At 45.4% G+C, this 20,808-nt stretch overlaps 1 pseudogene; it reads left to right on the forward strand.

Moving 5' to 3' along the window:
- Positions 1 to 983: 983 nt before the first annotated feature.
- LOC142915783 (uncharacterized) overlaps positions 984 to 20,808 on the forward strand; it is a 34,472-nt pseudogene continuing 14,647 nt past the window's right edge.

Raw genomic sequence — 20,808 nt, forward strand, 5'->3', positions numbered from 1 at the left:
TGGCTGGGTCATGTAGCCCGCATGCACAGCCACCGCATGCCGAAACAGCTTTTGTTTGGCCGGATTGAGGGGGCTAGGCGGGCGCGGCACGGGCTAGAGAAGAGATGGAGTGATGTGGTACAGGAGGACGTGGAGCTGAGTGGACTCGCCGATGACTGGTACCAGCGGTGTCAAGATCGGCCTCTGTGGAGGAGGCTCGTGAAGGATGCTACTGGGCAGTTGGAGGCAGTCGCCCTCCAACAACAACGGAAGGCGGAGGAGCGACGCTCAGAACAACGAGCGAAGCGCCGGGTGGCGAAAGCACAGCAGGTTGGCACAGTAGGGGGCACAGGTGGTGCATCAGCCAGTCATCTCAGTCAGTCGACCCATGGCACCTGGGTCTGCCCCGTGACCTCCTGCCAGCGGGCGTTCGACACTTCACGTGGCCTCAGGGTGCACATAGCCTGGCACAAGCGTCGTGGTGACGTCACCGCCACTTAGTGGCGAATGGCGGTTGTTGTTGTCTGTGTGTGTCTGTGTGTGTGTATCTGTGTCTGTGTGTGTGTCTGTTTGTGTGTGTGTCTGTGTGTGTGTATCTGTGTGTGTCTGTGTGTGTGTCTGTGTGTGTGTGTGTGTGGAAGCGTAATGCATTGTAGTGTATCGGTTAGCGCTACGCTACGAACCCGGCGACCCGAGTTTGATTCCCGTTCACGGCCACCACCGGTGATGATTATTTGAACCGCTTCTGGGCCTCCCCTAGGTCGACTCAGCCTCAAACGAGTAACTGTTGTGGTGTGAACATCGCCACTGGGGAGACAAAGGCGACCGGACGTGGGGATCCAAGTCCCGGGCGAAGCCGGGTAGTACAGCTAGTCATGAATATATGAATGAATATAGACGTGTAAGTCACGTGTGACTGTATATATTAATTCCTCCATGGCTCGATACTGACGTGTAGATGGTGTGGATATTCTTATTTTCTGTCTGCAGCTGAGGCTGGTCTGATGGAGCAAAGGCCCTCAGCACAGCAGCTCGGTACGACAAGTCAACAATGCGACCGGCGTGCATACAGCACGGATCGGACTGGAAATTTGACACAGCACCAGAGAACTCACACAGGAGAGAAACCCTTTAAGTGCACTGTGTGTGACAAAGCATTTGCATGGCCATCAGTTCTTGAGACCCACCAGAGAACACACACGGGAGAGAAACCCTTCAGGTGCACTGTGTGTGGGAAGGCATTTTCACAGTCATCTGCTCTTAAAGTACACCAGAGAACACACACGGGAGAGAAACCTTTCAAGTGCAGTGTGTGTGGGAAGGCATTTTCAGATTCATCTACTCTTCAAAGACACCAGAGAATACACACGGGAGAGAAACCCTTCAAGTGCAGTGTGTGTGGGAAGGCATTTTCAGATTCATCTCATCTTCAGAGACACCAGAGAACACACACGGGCGAGAAACCCTTCAAGTGCAGTGTGTGTGGGAAGACATTTTCAGATTCATTTGCTCTTAAAACACACCAGAGAACACACACGGGAGAGAAACCCTTCAAGTGCAGTGTGTGTGGGTAGGCATTTTCAGATTCATCTCATCTTCAAAGACACCAGAGAACACACACGGGCGAGAAACCCTTCAAGTGCAGTGTGTGTGGGAAGACATTTTCAGATTCATCTGCTCTTAAAACACACCAGAGAACACACACCGGAGAGAAACCCTTCAAGTGCAGTATGTGTGGGAAGACATTTTCAGATTCATTTGCTCTTAAAACACACCAGAGAACACACACCGGAGAGAAACCCTTCAAGTGCAGTGTGTGTGGAAAGGCATTTTCACAGTTATTTGCTCTTAAAAAACACCAGAGAACACACACGGGAGAGAAACCCTTCAAATGCCCTGTGTGTGGGAAGACTTTTTCAGATTCATCTACTCTTAAAACACACCAGAGAACACACATGGGAGAGAAACCCTTCAGGTGCAGTGTGTGTGGGAGGACATTTTCAGATTCATCTACTCTTAAAAAACACCAGAGAACACACACGGGAGAGAAACCCTTCAGGTGCAGTGTGTGTGGGAGGACATTTTCAGATTCATCTTCTCTTAAAAAACACCAGAGAACACACACGGGAGAGAAACCCTTCAAGTGCACTGTGTGTGGGAAGACATTTTCAGATTCATCTACTCTTCAAAGACACCAGAGAACACACACGGGAGAGAAACCCTTCAAGTGCAGTGTGTGTGGGAGGACATTTTCAGATTCATCTACTCTTAAAAAACACCAGAGAACACACACGGGAGAGAAACCCTCCAGGTGCAGTGTGTGTCGGAAGACATTTTCAGGTTCATTTGCTCTTAAAACACACCAGAGAACACACACGGGAGAGAAACCCTTCAAGTGCAGTGTGTGTGGGAAGGCATTTTCAGATTCGTCTCATCTTCAAAGACACCAGAGAACACACACGGGAGAGAAACCCTTCAAATGCACTGTGTGTGGGAAGACATTTTCATGGTCATCTGCTCTTAAAACACACCAGAGAACACACACGGGAGAGAAACCCTTCAAGTGCAGTGTGTGTGGGAAGACTTTTTCAGTTTCATCTGCTCTTAAAACACACCAGAGAACACACACAGGAGAGAAACCCTTCAAGTGCAGTGTGTCTGGGAAGGCATTTGCAAATTCATCAAATCTTAAAGTACACCAGAGAACACAAAAGCATCAGAAGATCCACAAGGAGTGGAGTCTGAAATCGGTTTGTGAAAGTCAAAGTGCCGCAATGAGCCCATCCCTCATGAAACACGAACCGGAAGAAAATCCCAGCTTGGACACTTTTAAAGGTATCGAGGTGAAATATGAAGAGGTGATGGTGAAGAGGGAAGAAGTGAAGGTAAAATGTGAAGATGAAGATTCCACTCCAAAATGGGACCTTCACATCGATGGAGGCAACGTGAAGCATGAGGAGAATTCTGACTGAGGCAGTTTGTGGAAGTGGAGGTGTGGGTGGACTTGCTCCTAGACAATACAAAGTCAAGTGGAGACCCGGTAGATGTGTAAGCTTGAGATGATGTCGCTCCAATAGATGCACCTTTGTCATAGGCCTTTAATGACAAGAACGTGAAGTTGGACACTTTGTGGGCCCGTGGGTTGGGTAGATCTGTAACCAGGAGCGAGAGACAATAAGCTCCCAAGCATTCACTATGTTATAATAATAATTGCATTTACACGGTGCTTCCTTAACCGCCTCAGCAACTCGGAGTTTTGTGTCGTACCTCGTTTGAAACACTCGAGCATCCCCAAGTAGCAGCTGCCCCTGTGTGGCACAAGGTGGTGGCCCTGCACCAGCCTGCATGTCGACAAGAACCTATCAGTAGGGGGCGATGATTGATGCGTCATCTCAGTTTGTGTAGTTTGTAGGTAATCTTGATTCGAAGCTTTCGTGGCTGCAGGAATCCACACTCTTGAGTTCTTTCGGTAAAGTCACCACGTGGGTAGAAACATAACAGATCACGGCGTTTAGATCACAACACAAGCAATCGTCATCAGGTGGGACAACCACAGCAAGAGAAACTGCTGAAGTAGTAGGCGCCTACTCCAGCAGTTTCTTATTATTGCTGCTGTGCTTGTCCCACCTGATGATGATTGCTTGTGTTGCCATCGAAGTGCCGTGATCTATTATTTGTAGCGTAATGTTTAGAATTTGATACATTTTGACCAAGACGCCAGCATGCAACGGCCTACTCATTTTGAATGACGCAACAATAGTACGGTGTACATACACTTTTGATTTAAAGCTTTCGTGACTGCAGGGATTCATATTCTTCGTTCTTTTGGTAAAGCCACGTAGAAGGGAAACAATAAAATAATAAAAATATAAAACAACAGAATTCTCACGACGTTTCGACTGCAGTGAGAATTTTATTGTTTTATATTTTGATTATTTTATTGTTTCCCTTCTACGTGACTTTGCCGAAAGAACCAAGAATATGTACATAGACTGTTAAGCAGACGGTGCACATTTTTAAAAATAGCTTCTTGTTCATACGATGTAACCTGATGCAGGATATTTCACTGCAGTAATTAAATTTTGTTAATATGCTTGTCAATAATTAAGAATGAATACTTGTCTGATTGTGCGTGTACATGTAACATTTTTCTATGTGTGTCAAACATTGATTAAGTGTTCAAATCTAGATTAAGTGATGTTAGGACAAAGTGTGTGTGTGTGTTTGGAAGTAACCTGTACAGATCACTCGGGTGAGACCCATTGTTCTTGTGATACAGGTCAAAGGGTACTTTTGTGTTTCACGAAGTGTCTGCCTCTCGAGCAACTCATCGTCTTTGAAATAGGGAGCACGCTCGGATCATTCATCAGTTACAAGGCATACCACTTGAAAGTTACACGTATAGGAGGAGGTACATTCCCTACAACACGAATTGTAGTTTTGTCTTACGTGTTGACGTAGATTTTGTCTAACTGGGACTAGAAATGCTCTTTGCTGATTAACGTCTGGATGTTCGGACCTATCGTTTGAAGCAAACCCCACTGCTATTGTTGAGACGCTGTGCACCAATAATGGTCCAACACATTGACGGCCTTCAGGCCAGGAAAGTCACAACATTTGCACACGAAGGACGCATTCACGCAAGTACCCCATGCTCCGTTTTGAAGTTTTAAAATGAAACATCTTCGAATTGTGTTGTTTTGAATTAGATGATTTTATTTACTCATTAAAAGCTTGTATCAATTTACATCTGGAAGACTTCATTGAAAAGTACATTTCGTGTGAATTTTCTCTCGTCATTAAGTAAATGGCCTTGCCGGGGGTTAGGTTCAATGTGGACACAAACAGGGTACATACACAGTGTATACACACAGTGTATACACAGTGTACACACACAGTGACACACACAGTGTACACACACAGTGACACACAGTGACACAGTGTACACACACACAGTGTACACACTCAGTGACACACACTGACACAGTGACACAACAACAACCGCCATTCGCCACTAAGTGGCGGTGACGTCACCACGACGCTTGTGCCAGGCACAGTGACACACACACAGTGACACAGTGACACACACAGCGACACACAGTGACACAGTGTATACACAGAGTGTACACACAGTGACAGTGTATACACAGTGTACACACACAGTGTACACACACAGTGACAGTGACACAGTGACACACATAGTGTGCACACACAGTGACACACACACAGTGACACACAGTGTACACACACAGTGTACACACAGTGACACAGTGACATACACAGTGACACAGTCACGTAACAACCGCCATTCGCCACTAAGTGGTGGTGACGTCACCACGATGCTTGTGCCAGGCACAGTGACACACACACAGTGACAGTGACACACACAGCTGCACACAGTGACACACAGTGACACACAGTGTATACACACAGTGTACACACACACAGTGTACACACAGTGTATACACACGCAGTGTATACACAGTGACACACAGTGTACACACACAGTGTACACACACAATGTATATACGTACACACAGTGTACACACACTGTACACACACAGTGTACACACACAGTGTACACACACAGTGACACACAGTGACACACACAGTGACACAGTGTACACACACATAGTGTACACACACACAGTGTATACACAATAATGTCCACGTTGCTGAGCCCACGCACCCAAGGGAGGGAGCAATGGAAAATGAATCTAAATCAACTTAAACTCCAACCCTGTCACGTCACCACTCTGCATTACCTCATCGGCGTGAAACGCCAGGGGGAGGTGTACCTCGCTAGTGACGTCATGTCACCAAGGTATTCACCCCAACCCCGCCCACCGCGCTCTTGAGCGTGACGTCACCTCCGCTTGGGTCACTGTCGATATCGTTCCAGTGGCAATCCTTATTTGGGCAAAGCTACGCCCAGTACTCTTTGGTTCTATTGGGTAAATTCTAGATTTAAAGCTTTCGTGACTGCTAGGATCCATACTCTTTGGTTCTATTGGGTAAAGTCACGTAGGTGAAAATAAAATAAAAAATTAACAAAAAATCACGACGTTTCGGCCACAACACAAGCGGCCTTCATCAGGTGAAGGGACGAGACTGTCTGGAGGACAGCGCTGGAGTGGAAGAAGCCACGCTTAGATCACGACCTTTAAGCTGTGTGAGAAGAAAAAGACCAAGCGCCTTGACAAAGGAATTAGCATATAATTTGGCATTGAAATGGCTCATTGAAATAGCTAAGTTAAAGTATACACATCCGCAGAGGTACCCCTTGATAAAGGAATTAGCATCGAATTTAGCATTGAAATAGCTGAGTGATTAGCTTGTAACTGGTCACAGAAATAGCTATGTTAAAGTCAGAGCATATACATTCAACGAGGCACCTAGTACTCATCACGCCCAGTGACTGGCGGCTCATTAACATAATGTGTCCGTTAAAGCCGTCGCGAGTTTATTGCGACGGGTTCAGCGCCCACGCCCCTGTCCCTCCACATATGGGCCGGCCTCATTAACATAATTTATTCAGTTGTAGATTCGCTCTTGGGAGGGAAGTGACGTCATACTACTTCCTGCTGTCGCGAGGTAACAGGAAGTTGCCGTTTGTGCGCTTGCACTGAAATCCGAGATGAGAAATTCTCATCGTTGTGGTGGTGGTCGTGGTGGTGGTGGTTGTTGTTGTTGTTTACCAAGGTAGAGCCTCTCTCTCGTAGGGATGTCAATTGAGTAGCAACGAGCATGGGAATCGATGTCCAGGTTGGAACTTTACAACGTGGGGCCTAGCCACGCGGGGCCTTGCCTCCTGCCCTCGCCTGATTGCATTTACTTTAATTATCTCGCTATTTGTCTTCACCCGGCTCGCCACTTTGTAACTTTGTTTTATTGTAAATATTCACGCAGTTTTTATTTTCGTTCTTTTGTTACCAGGCCAAGCCCGCTTGAGCTGCTATACCGCTCTTGTTATCAGAAGCGACCTGCCCACAACAACACAAGGTGAGGCTTTGTCAACGTGTGTGAATGTTTTGACTTAAAACTTTGGTGACTGCAGGAATTAATATTCTTGGTTCTTTCGGTAAAGTCACGTAGATAGAAAATAAAATTAAAATAACAATAAAATAAAAAATTGAAAATAAAGCAAAAAACCCACGACGTTTCGATCGCAACACAAGTGGTCTTTATCTTATTGAATTTAATCTGTTATTTTTATTTTCTATCTATGTGACTTTACTGAAAGAAACAACAATACGTGTGTCAATGTGTCTATCGGTCAAAGACGCTAAGCGCGTGCCGCTGTTGACTCTGAATGTGTGGAGGGGAACACTTCACCACGGGGAGAGAGAGAGACAGAGACACGGATAGCCTCGGCTATGTTGATGATCCTCGATTCATTACTTGGTGGAGTGAGGAAGAATTAATGCTGAGCAGATGAAGGTGGCCAGGCATGGTTCTGGTCACACCGCCACCTGTTTACCCATGGCAGTGTGTGACAGTGTCAAGTTTGTGTTTGCAGTAAAGTCTATTAACTCTGTTGAACACGGAGGTTATATCAAAACAATAGTTTATTTTTGTATTCCTCTGGAACTCTTACTAAGAATGGAAACAGGAGATGAACACAGCACACACATGCAGCTGAATTCGGAACTGTTCATCCCAGCATTCAAGGACATCTGAGCCTGGATTCACACCTCTAAGTTGCGATTGAACATTAATTTATGCATTTCTGCCTAACACAAATAGTATTGTTTTCAACACCCTTTGCTATGTCAGCTGAATTTAGCTTTCATAAATATTCCTTTTGTAGTCAGACAGCCAAATTTGTGTGCTTAGAGTTTTGGGTTAACATTCATCTTGGAAGATATGAAGGCTTCCAGGCATATTAATGACATTTTCCCTCTCATTGTGTGCCCTAACAGCCCGTGGAGAGAAACCCTTCAGGTGCACTCTGTACGTGAAGGCGTTTGCACGTTCATCAAATCTGATGAATTTGAGAAACTTTTCATTACATCATGAATATATTAATAAGTATAGACGTGTAAGTCTCGTGTGCATTCCTCTGTGCCTGACATGTAGATGGTGTGGATATTCTTTGTTTCTGTCTGCAGCTGACGCTTCCTCTGCAGAATTGGTCTGATGGAGCAAAGGCACTCAGCGCAGCTCGGTGCGACAAGTCAACAATGTGACCAGCATGCATACAGCACGGACCGGACTGGATATTTGACACGTCACCAGAGAACACACACAGGAGAAAAACCCTTCAGGTGCACGATGTGCGGGATGGCGTTTGCACAGTCATGTAATCTTGTAATACACCAGAGAACACACACGGGAGAGAAACCCTTCAAGTGCAGTGTGTGTGGGAAGGCATTTGCACATTCATCTTCTCTTAAAAAACACCAGAAAACACACATAGGAGAGAAACCCTTAAAGTGTACTTTGTGCGGCAAGGCGTTTTCAGATTCATGTCATCTTGTAACACACCAGAGAACACACACGGCAGAGAAACCCTTCAAGTGCACTGTGTGCGTGAAGGCATTTGCACATTCATCTGCTCTTGTAAAACACCAGAGAACACACACGGGAGAGAAACCCTTCAGGTGCACGATGTGCGGGATGGCGTTTACACAATCATATAATCTCGTATTACACCAGAGAACACACACGGGAGAGAAACCCTTCAAGTGCAGTGTGTGTGGGAAGGCATTTGCATGGCTATCAGTTTTTCAGACCCACCAGAGAACACACACGGGAGTGAAACCCTTCAGGTGCAGTGTGTGTGGGAAGGCGTTTGCACATTCATCAAGTCTGCAAAGACACCAGAGTACACACACGGGAGAGAAACCCTTCAAGTGCAGTGTGTGTGGGAAGGCATTTTCACAGTCAACTGTTCTTAAAAGACACCAGAGAACACACACAGGAGAGAAACCATTCAAGTGCAGTGTGTGTGGGAAGGCATTTTCACAGTCAACTGTTCTTAAAAGACACCAGAGAACACACACAGGAGAGAAACCCTTCAGGTGCTTTTTGTGCGGGATGATGTTTGCACAGTCATCAAATCTTCAAGTACACGAGAGAACACACACGGGAGAGAAACCCTTCAAGTGCACTCTGTGCGGGAAAGCGTTTGCACAGTCACCACATCTTCAAAGACACCAGAGAACACACACGGGAGAGAAACCCTTCAAGTGCAGTGTGTGCGTGAAGGCATTTGCACATTCATCAAATCTTCAAGTACACCAGAGAACACAGAAGCATCAGAAGATCCACAAGGAGTGGAGTCTGAAATCAGCTTGTGAAAGTCAAAGTGCCGCAATGAGCCCATCCCTCATGAAACAAGAACTGGACGAAAATCCCAGCTTAGACACTTTTAAGGTATAAAGGTGAAATATGAAGAGGTGAAGCTGAAATATGAAGAGGTGAAGGTGAAATGTGAAGAAGTGATGAGCGAAGAAGTGAAGGTAAAATGTGAAGATGAAGATTCAACTCCAAAATGGGACCTTCACATTGTGAAGCAGGAGGAGAATTCTGACTGAGGCAGAGCGAGGCAACTCCCAGCAGTTTGTGGAAGTGGAGGTGTGGGTGGACTTGCTCCTAGACAATACAAAGTCAAGTGGAGACCCGGTAGATGTGTAAGCCTAAGACGATGTCGCTACAATAGATGCACCTTTGTCACAGGCCTTTAATGATTAGAACGTGAAGTTGAACACTCATTTCTTAGGTTCATCCTGCAGAGTAAGGGCGGCCAGTCTTTGTGGGCCCGTGGGTTGGGTAGATCTCTAACCAGGAGCAAGAGCCAATAAGCTCCCAAGCATTCATGGTGCTTGCTTAACCACCTCAGCAACTCGGAGTTTTGTGTCGTACCTCGTCTGAAACACTCGAAGAGCATCCCCAAGTAGCAGCTGCCCCTGTGTGGCACAAGGTGGTGGCCCTGCACCGGCCTGCATGTGGACAAGAGCCTGTCAGTAGGAGGCGATGATTGATGTGTCATCTCAGTTGTGTAGTTTGTAGGTAATGTTTAGAATTTGCTACATTTTCACTCAGACGCCAGCATGCAATGGCCTCGTTTTGAATGACACAATAGTATGTTTTACATACACTCTGAAGCAGACTGCAACTTCTTTTTTAAAAGCTTGTTAATACGATGTAATGTGATGCAGGATATTTCACTGAAGTAATTCAATGTTGTTAATATGCCTGTCAATAATTTAGAATGTATACTTGTCTGGTTTTGTGCATACTTGTAACATTTGATCTGTAAGGGTCAAACATTGAATAAGTGATGTTAGGACAAAGTGTGTGTGTGTGTTTGGAAGTAACCTGTACAGAGAACTCAGGTGAGACCCGTTGTTCTTGTGATACAGGTCAAACGGTGTTTTTGTGTTCCACGAAGCATCTGGAGCAACTCATTGTCTTTGAAATAGGTAGTACGCTCGGATCATTTATCAGTTACAAGGTATACCACTTAAAGGCTACACGTATAGGAGGAGGTACATTCTCTACAACACGAATTGTAGTTTTGTGTTACGTGTTGACGTAGATTTTGTCTAACTGGGACTATAAATGCTCCTTGCTGATTAACGTCTGGATGTTCGTTACCTATCGGTTGAAGCAAACCCCACTGCTGTTGTTGAGACGCTGTGCACCATTTAATGATCCAACACATTGACGGCCTTCAGGCCAGGAAAGTCACAACATTTGCACACGAAGGACGCATTCACGCAAGTACCCCATGCTCCGTTTTGAAGTTTTCAAATGAAACATCTTTGACTTGTGTTGTGTTTTGAATTAGATAATTTGTATTTCTTCATTAAAAGCTTGTTTCAATTTACATCTGGAAGACTTCATTGAAAAGGACATTTCGTGTGAATTTTCTCTCATCATTAAGTAGATGGCCTTGCCGGGGGTTCGGTTCAATGCGGACACAAACACAATGTACACACACAGTTTATACACAGTGTACACACAATGTACAGACAGTGTACACAGACAGTGTACACACACAGTGTACACAGTGTACACAGAGTGTACACACAGTGTACACACACTGTATACACAAAGTGTACACACACACAGTGTACACACACAGTGAACACACAGTGTACACACACAGTGTCTGTACACAGTGTATACACTGTACACACTGTACACACACGCACAGTGCACACACACAGTGTACACACACAGGGTACACACAGTGTATACACAGTGTACACACACAGTGTACACACACTGTATACACAGTGTACACACACAGTGTATACAAAGTGTACACGCAGTGTATACAAATAGTGTACACACAGTGTACACACACAGTGTGCACACACAGTGTACACAAACTGTACACACACAGTGTATACACACAGTGTACACACACAATGTACACACACAGTGTACACACACACAGTGTACAAACACGCAGTGTACACACAGTGTATACACACAGTGTACACACAGTGTACACACACGCAGTGTACAGACACAGTATATACACAGTGTACACACACAGTGTACACACACACAGGGTAAACACAGTGTACACACACACAGTGTACACACGGTGTACATACAGTGTATACACCCAGTGTACACACACAGGGTACACACACAGTGTATATATATACACACAGAGTGTACACACAAAGTGACATAGTGACACACACACACTGACACACAGTGACACGCACACAGTGACACAATGACACACAGCGACACACAGTGACACAGTGTATACACACAGTGTACACACACACAGTGTACATACACAGTGTATACACACACAGTGTATACACAATAATGTCCACGTTGTTGCTGAGCTCACACACCCAAGGGAGGGAGCAATGGAAAATGAATCTAAATCAACTTAAACTCCAACTCTGTGACGTGACCACTCTGCATTACCTCATCGGCGTGAAACGTCAGGGTGAGGTGTGCCTCGCTAGTGACGTCATGTCACCAAGGTATTCACCCCTCCCCCGTCCACCGCGCTCTTGAGCGTGACGTCACTTCCGCTTGGGTCACTGCCGATATAGTTCCAGTGGCAATCCTTATTTGGGCACAGCAACGCCCAGTGACTGATGGCTCATTAACATAATGTGTCCGTTAAAGCCGTCGCGAGTTTGTTGCGACGGGTTCAGCGCCCACGCCCCATCCCTCGACATATGGGCCGGCCTCATTAACATAATTTATTCAGTTAGTCGCTCGTGGGAGGAAAGTGACGTCATACTACTTCCTGCTGTCGCGAGGTAACAGGAAGTTGCCGTTTGTGCGCTTGCACTGAAATCCGAGATGAGAAATTCTCATCGTTGTGGTGGTCGTTGTGGTGGTGGTTGTTGTTGTTGTTTACCAAGGTAGAGCCTCGCTCTCTCTCCTAGGGATGTCAATTGAGTAGCAGCGAGCATCGGAATCGATGTCCAGGTTGGAACTTTACAACGCGGGGCCTAGCCACGCGGGGCCTTGCCTCCTGCCCTCGCCTGATTGCGTTTACTTTAATTATTTCTCTTAAGTTTAATTTGTCTTCACCCGGCTCGCCACTTTGTAACTTTGTTTTATTGTAAATATTCACGCAGTTTTTATTTTCTTTTGTTACCAGGCCAAGCCCGCTTGAGCTGCTATACCACTCTTGTTATCAGAAGCGACCTGCCCACAACAACACAAGGTGAGGCTTTGTCAACGTGTGTGAATGTTTTGACTTAAAACTTTGGTGACTGCAGGAATTAATATTCTTGGTTCTTTCGGTAAAGTCACGTAGATAAAAAATTAAATTAAAATAACAGAAAATAAAATTAAATGAAGAATATATTTTTTTAAATAAAGCAAAAAACCCACGACATTTTGATCGCAACACAAGTGGTCTTTATCTTATTAAATTTAATCTGTTATCTTTATTTTCTATCTACGTGACTTTACTGAAAGAACCAACAATACGTGCGTCAATGTATCTATCGGTCAAAGACGCTAAGCGCGTGCCGCTGTTGACTCTGAATGTGTGGAGGGGAACACCTTCACCACGGGGAGAGAGAGACAGAGACACGGATAGCCTCGGCTATGTTGATTGATCCTCGATTCATTACTTGGTGGAGTGAGGAAGAATTAATGCTGAGCAGATGAAGGTGGCCAGGCATGGTTCTGGTCACACCACCACCTGTTTACTCATGGCAGTGTGTGACAGTGTCAAGTTTGTGTTTGTAGTATAGTCTATCAACTCTGTTGAACACGGAGGTTATATCAAAACAATAGTTTATTTTTGTTTTCCTCAGGAACTCTTTATAAGAATGGAAACAGGAGGTGAACACAGCACACACATTCAGCTGAAGTCGGAACTGTTCATCCCCAGCATTCAAGGACATCTGAGCCTGGATTCACACCTCTAAGTTGTGATTGAACATTAATTCATGCATTTCTGCAAAACACAAATAGTATTGTTTTCAAAACCCTTTGCTATGTCAGCTGATTTTAGCTTTCATAAATATTCATTTTGTAGTCAGACAGCCGAAATTGTGTGCTTAGAGTTTTTGGTTAACATTCATCTTGAAGATATGAAGGCTTCCAGGCATATTAATGACATTTTCCCTCTCATTGTGTGCCATAACAGCCCGTGGAGAGAAACCCTTCAGGTGCACTCTGTGCGTGAAGGCGTTTGCACGTTCATCAAATCTGATGAATTTGGGAAACTTTTCACTACATCATGAATATATTAATAAGTATAGACGTGTAAGTCACGTGTGCATTCCTCTGTGCCTGACGTGTAGATGGTGTGGATATTCTTTTTTTCTGTCTGCAGCTGACGCTTCCTCTGCAGAATTGGTCTGATGGAGCAAAGGCACTCAGCGCAGCTCGGTACGACAAGTCAACAATGTGACCAGCGTGCATACAGCACGGACCGGACTGGAAATCTGACACGGCACCAGAGGAGTCACACAGGAGAGAAACCCTTCAAATGTACTGTGTGTAACAAGGCATTTGCATGGCCATCAGTTCTTCAGACCCACCAGAGAACACACACGGGAGAGAAACCCTTCAGGTGCAGTGTGTGTGGCAAGGCGTTTGCACAGTCATGTAATCTTGTAAAACACCAAAGAACACACACGGGAGAGAAACCCTTCAAGTGCAGTGTTTGTGGGAAGGCATTTGCACAGTCATCTGATCTTGTAAAACACCAGAGAACACACACAGGAGAGAAACCCTTCAAGTGTGCTCTGTGCGGGAAGCCGTTTGCAGATTCATCAACTCTTCGAAGACACCAGAGAACAAAAAGGCATCACAAGGAGCGGAGTCGGAGTCTGAAATCAGCTTGTGAAAGTCAAAGTGCCGCAATGAGCCCATCCCTCATGAAACAAGAACCAGACGAAAATCCCAGCTTGGACACTTTTAAAGGTATCAAGGTCAAATGTGAAAAGGTGAAGGTGAAATGTGAAGAAGTGATAAGCGAAGAAGTGAAGGTAAAATGTGAAGATGAAGATTCATCTCCAGAATGGGACCTTTACATTGATGAAGGCAACGTGAAGCAGGAGGAGAATTCTGACTGAGGCAGAGTGAGGCAACTCCCAGCAGTTTGTGGAAGTGGAGGTGTGGGTGGACTTCCTCCTAGACAATACAAAGTCAAGTGGAGACCCGGTAGATGTGTAAGCCAGAGACGATGTCGCTACAATAGATGCACCTTTGTCACAGGCCTTTAATGACAGTAATGTGAAGTTGAGCACTTTGTGGGCCCGTGGGTTGGGTAGATCTCTAACCAGGAGCAAGAGCCAATAAGCTCCCAAGCATTCACTATGTTATAACAATTGCTTTTACATGGTGCTTGCTTAATTGCCTCAGCAACTCGGAGTTTTGTGTCGTACCTCTTCTGAAACACTCGAAGAGCATCCCCAAGTAGCAGCTGCCCCTGTGTGGCACAAGGTGGTGGCCCTGCACCGGCCTGCATGTGGACTAGAGCCTGTCAGTAGGGGGCGATGATTGATGTGTCATCTCAGTTGTGTAGTTTGTAGGTAATGTTTAGAATTTGCTACAATTTCACTCAGACGCCAGCATGCAATGGCCTACTCGTTTTGAATGACACAATAGTACGTTTAACATACACTTTGAAGCAGACTGTGCAACTTTTTTTAAAAGCTTCTTGTTAATACGATGTAACGTGATGCAGTATATTTCACTGCAGTAATGGTTAATATGCCTGTCAATAAATTTAGAATGTATACTTGTCTAGTTTTGTGCATACTTGTAACATTTGATCTGTAATGGTCAAACATTGAATAAGTGATGTTAGGACAAAGTGTGTGTGTGTGTTTTAAAGTAACCTGTACAGAGAACTCAGGTGAGACCCGTTGTTCTTGTGATACAGGTCAAAGGGTGTTTTTGTGTTCCACGAAGCATCTGCCTCTGGAGCAACTCATTGTCTTTGAAATAGGTAGCACACTCGGATCATTCATGAGTTACAAGGCATACCACTTGAAAGTTACACGTATAGGAGGAGGTACATTCTCTACAACACGAATTGTAGTTTTGTCTTACGTGTTGACGTAGATTTTGTCTAACTAGGGCTAGAAATGCACCTTGCTGATTGACGTCTGGATGTTCGTTACCTATCGGTTGAAGCAAACCCCACTGCTGTTGTTGAGACGCTGTGCACCAATAAGGGTTCAACACATTGACGGCCTTCAGGCCAGGAAAGTCACAACATTTGCACACGAAGGCCGCATTCACGCAAGTACCCCATGCTCCGTTTTGAAGTTGTAAAATGAAACATCTTTGAATTGTGTTGTGTTTTGAATTGGATGATTTTATTTCTTCATTAAAAGCTTGTATCAATTTACATCTGGAAGACTTCATTGAAAAGGAGATTTCGTGTGAATTTTCTCTCGTCGTTAAGTAGATGGCCTTGCTGGGGGTTCGGTTCAATGCGGACACAAACAGTGTACACACACACAGTGTACACACACACACAGTGTACACACACAGTGTATACACACAGTGTACACACACATAGTGTACACACAGTGTACACACACACAGTGTACACACACAGTGTACACACACAGTTTACACACACAGTGTATACACTGTACCCACAGTGAACACATACAGTGTACACACACAGTGTATGTACACAGTGTAAACACGTAGTGTACACACACTGTATACACAGTGTACACACAGTGTACACACACACAGTGCACACAGTGTACACACACAGGGTACACACACAGTGTACACACACACTGTATACACAGTGTACACACACAGTGTACACACACACACAGTGTACACACACACAGTGTACACACACTGTACACACTGTACACACATACAGTGTACACACAGTGTACACACAGGGTACACAGTGTACACACACACAGTGTACACACACAGTGACACAGTGTACACACACAGTGTATATACATAGTGTACACACACAGTGTGTGCACACGCAGTATATATACACGCAGTATATACACACTGACACAGTGACGCACACATAGTGACACACACAGTGACACAGTGACACACACAGCGACACATAGTGACACACAGTGTATACACACAGTGTACACACACAGTGTATACAAACGGTGTACACACACACACTGTATACAAACAGTGTATACACAATTCTAGATTTAAAGCTTTCGTGACTGCTAGGATCCATACTCTTTGGTTCTATTCTATTAACAGACAACGGGACAAGAAGTCGCAACTCATCGAGACGCTGACCTTCCTCAAAAGATGCCACGATCACAAGCTTAAAGGTCGTGATCTAAGCGTGGCTTCTCTCACTCCAGCGCTGTCCTCCAGGCAGTCTCGTCCCTTCACCTGATGAAGGCCGCTTGTGTTGTGGCCGAAACGTCGTGATTTTTATTTTATTTTCACCTACGTGACTTTACCCAATAGAACCAAAGAGTATAGTGTACACACACACACAATGTACACACACACGCAGTGTACACACAATGTACACACACAGTACACACACACACAATGTACACACACAGTGTACACACACACAGTGTACACATACACAGTGTACACACACAGTGTATACACATAGTGTACACACACACACACAATGTACACACACACAGTGACACAGTGACACACACAGTGTACACACACAGTGTACACACAGTGACACAGTGACGCACACAGTGATACACACACACAGTGTACACACACACAGTGTACACACAGTGTACACACACACAATGTACACACAGTGTACACACACACAATGTACACACACACAGTGTACACACACACAATGTACACACACATAGTGTACACACACAGTGTACACACACACAGTGTATACACAGTGTACACACACAGTGTACACACACACAATGTACACACACACGCAGTGTACACACAATGTACACACACACACAATGTACACACACAGTGTACACACACAGTGTACACACACAGTGTGTGTGTACACACACAGTGTGTGTGTACACACACACAGTGTACACACACACAGTGACACAGTGACACACACAGTGTACACACACAGTGTACACACAGTGACACAGTGACGCACACAGTGACACACACACACACACAGTGTACACACACACAGTGTACACACACAATGTACACACACACACAGTGTAAACACACACAGTGTACACACAATGTACACACACAGTGTACACACACACAGTGTACACACACACAATGTACACACACACACACACATAGTGTACACACACAATGTACACACACACACAGTGTACACACACACAGTGTACACGCACAGTTTATACACACAGTGTACACACACGCAGTGTACACACACAGGGTACACACAGTGTATATATACACACACTGTACACACACACAGTGACACACACAGTGTATACACATAGTGTACACACACACAGTGACACACAGTGTGCACACACAGTGTACACACACACAGTGACACACACACAGTGACATAGTGACACACACACAGTGTACACACACACAGTGTATACACAATAATGTCCACGTTGTTGCTGAGCTCACACACCCAAGGGAGGGAGCAATGGAACATGAATCTAAATCAACTTAAACTCCAACTCTGTGACGTCACCACTCTGCATTACTTCATCGGCGTGAAACCCCAGGGGGAGGTCTACCTTGCTAGTGACGTCATGTCACCACGGTATTCACCCCTCCCCCGTCCACCGCGCTCTTGAGCGTGACGTCACCTCCGTTTGTGTCACTGCCAATATCGTTCTAGTGGCAATCCTTATTTGGGCAAAGCTACGCCCAGTGACTGGTAGCTCATTAACATAATGTTTCTGTTAAAGCCGTCGCGAGTTTATTGCGACGGGTTCAGCGCCCACGCCCCCATCGCTCGACATATGGGCCGGCCTCATTAACATAATTTATTCAGTTACACAGCCGCTCGTGGGAGGGAAGTGACGCCATACTACTTCCTGCTGTCGCGAGGCAACAGGAAGCTGCCGTGTGCGCGCTTGCACTGAAATCCGAGGTGAGAAATTCTCATCGTTGTGGTGGTGGTGGTTGTTGTGGTGGGGGTGGTGGTTGTTGTTGTTTACCAAGGTAGAGCCTCTCTCTCTCGTAGGGATGTCAGTTGAGTAGCAGCGAGCATGGGAATCGATGTCCAGGTTGGAACTTTACAACGCGGGGCCTAGCCACGCGGGGCCTTGCCTCCTGCCCTCGCCTGATTGCGTTCACTTTAATTATCTCGCTTAAGTTTAATTTGTCTTCACCCGGCTCGCCACTTTGTAACTTTGTTTTATTGTAAATATTCACGCAGTTTTTATTTTATTTTGTTTGCAGGCCAAGCCCGCTTGAGCTGCTATACCGCTCTTGTTATCAGAAGCGACCTGCCCACAACAATACAAGGTGAGGCTTTGTCAACGTGTGTGAATGTTTTGACTTAAAACTTTGGTGACTGCAGGAATTAATATTCTTGGTTCTTTCGGTAAAGTCATGTAGATAGAAAATTAAATAACAAAATAACATAATATTTTTTCTTTTTTTAAATGAAGCAAAACACCCAACAACATTTCTATGGCAACATTAATGTTGAAGATGCGAGGGCTTACAGGAATATTTATGACATTTGCCCTCTCATTGCGTGCCATGACAGTGCTGTTTGCACAGTCACACATAGTCACTGTAAGATGTTTTTCTTGGTCGTGGTTTTGTTTTGTTGCTTGTTGTGGTTGCACCCGATTCAAGAGCCGAATGGCTCACGGGACTATAACCAAAATAAATCAAACTGAAAATCAAAAAACTGAAACCGCGTGATGAATTTTGGGAAAGTTTTTCACTGCATCTCCAAATATATATAAAAGGCAAAGTTGTGATTGTGTGTGTTGTCTGTTCAAAATGTTTAGCGTACTTCCCGACATGCAACAAACTGGAAATTTGCCATGTGGGTACTTTCCAGACTGTACACCGTGCAAACATTATACAAATACACTTTTGTGTTTTTTTGGGGGGGGGGGAGCTCAATAATGTATAGATTTTTTGCACGGCAAGTGAGCTGTGACGTCAAATCTGTCTCGTGACCCTCGTATGTGGAAGCGTCACGCATTGTAGTGTAGCGGTTAGCGTTGTCTGTGTGTGTGTGTCTGTGTGTGTTTCTGTGTGTGTGTATCTGTGTATCTAGGTCGACTCAGCCTCAAATGAGTACCTGGTGTGGTGTGTAAACATCGTCACTAGGGAGACAAAGGCGGTCGGGCGTGGTGCTGGCCACCCACCCCCTCGTGTACCGTTCCGGCCTTCATAGGTGCTCGCTAACAGCACTTGTCCCTACAGTCTGTTAAGGCTATACGGGGGATCTTTGTATCTGTGTGTGTGTGTGTGTGGAAGCGTCACGCATTGTAGTGTAGCGGTTAGCGCTACGCCGCGCTATGAACCCGGCGACCCGAGTTCGATTCCCGCTCACGGCCACCACCGGTGATGATTATTTGAACCGCTTCTGGGCCTCCCCTAGGTCGACTCAGCCTCAAACGAGTAACTGCTGTGGTGGTGTGAACATCGCCACTGGGGAGACAAAGGCGGCCGGACGTGGTGGATCCAAGTCCCGGGCGAAGCCGGGTAGTACAGCTAGTCATGAATATATGAATGAATATAGACGTGTAAGTCACGTGTGACTGTATATATTAATTCCTCCATGGCTCGATACTGACGTGTAGATGGTGTGGATATTCTTATTTTCTGTCTGCAGCTGACGCTGGTCTGATGGAGCAAAGGCAGTCAGCACAGCAGCTCGGTACGACAAGTCAACAATGCGACCAGCGTGCATACAGCACGGATCGGACTGGAAATTTGACACAGCACCAGAGAACTCGCACAGGAGAGAAAGCCTTCAAGTGCACTGTGTGTGACAAGGCATTTGCATGGTCATCAGTTCTTGAGACCCACCAGCGAACACACACAGGAGAGAAACCCTTCAAGTGCACTGTGTGTGTAAAGGCATTTTCACAGTCATTTGCTCTTAAAAAACACCAGAGAACACACACGGGAAAGAAACCCTTCAAATGCACTGTGTGTGGGAAGACATTTTCAGATTCATCTACTCTTAAAACACACCAGAGAACACACACGGGAGAGAAACCCTTCAGGTGCAGTGTGTGTGGGAAGACATTTTCATGGTCATCTGCTCTTAAAACACACCAGAGAACACACACGGGAGAGAAACCCTTCAAGTGCAGTGTGTGTGGGAAGACGTTTTCAGATTCATCTACTCTTAAAAAACACCAGAGAACACACACGGGAGAGAAACCCTTCAGGTGCAGTGTGTGTCGGAAGACATTTTCAGGTTCATTTGCTCTTAAAACACACCAGAGAAGACACACGGGAGAG

Source organism: Petromyzon marinus, unplaced genomic scaffold, assembly GCF_048934315.1.
Source record: "Petromyzon marinus isolate PM22_M1 ecotype Great Lakes invasive population unplaced genomic scaffold, UKy_Petmar_22M1.pri1.0 PM_G_Scaffold_35, whole genome shotgun sequence".
Taxonomy (NCBI): domain Eukaryota; kingdom Metazoa; phylum Chordata; class Hyperoartia; order Petromyzontiformes; family Petromyzontidae; genus Petromyzon; species Petromyzon marinus.